This window comes from Arachis duranensis, chromosome 9 (assembly GCF_000817695.3).
Source record: "Arachis duranensis cultivar V14167 chromosome 9, aradu.V14167.gnm2.J7QH, whole genome shotgun sequence".
In the NCBI taxonomy this organism is placed as follows: Eukaryota; Viridiplantae; Streptophyta; class Magnoliopsida; order Fabales; family Fabaceae; genus Arachis; species Arachis duranensis.
Window position 1 is genome coordinate 22,189,539 of NC_029780.3, and position 616 is coordinate 22,190,154.

At 40.1% G+C, this 616-nt stretch overlaps 1 non-coding gene across 1 annotated transcript; it reads right to left on the minus strand.

Annotated features, from left to right (window-relative positions):
• Nucleotides 1-353: 353 nt before the first annotated feature.
• Nucleotides 354-460, minus strand: LOC127741742 (small nucleolar RNA R71). Its single transcript, XR_008002948.1, has one exon. It is a non-coding gene; the product is annotated as a small nucleolar RNA R71 (small nucleolar RNA).
• Nucleotides 461-616: the final 156 nt, after the last annotated feature.

Consider the following 616-nt stretch of genomic DNA (forward strand, 5'->3'; position numbering starts at 1 on the left):
ATTCACAAAGCCAACGTCCAAATTTGATGGAAGAAGCATCTCCATTCCTGCCATTGGAGCCAACAATTTTGAGCTTAAACCTCAACTAGTTCCATTAATGCAACAGAACTGCAAGTTTTATGGACTTCCATCTGAAGATCCTTACCAGTTTTTAACTGAGTTCTTGCAGATTTGTGAGACTGTAAAGACGAATGGAGTAGATCCTGAAGTCTACAAACTCATGCTTTTCCCTTTTGCAGTAAGAGACAGAGCTAGAATATGGTTGGATTCACAACCTAAGGATAGCCTGGACTCATGGGATAAGCTGGTCACGGCTTTTTTTGGATAAATTCTTTCCTCCTCAAAAGCTGAGCAAGCTTAGAGTGGATGTTCAGACCTTCAAACAAAAAGATGGTGAATCCCTCTATGAAGCTTGGGAAAGATACAAGCAGCTGACCAAAAGATGTCCATCTGACAAGTTTTCAGAATGGACCATGTTAGATATATTCTATTATGGTCTCTCTAAATTTTCGAAAATGTCACTGGATCATTCTGCAGGTGGATCTATTCACCTGAAGAAAACGCCTGAAGAGGCTCAAGAACTCATTGACATGGTTGCAAACAACCAATTCATGTA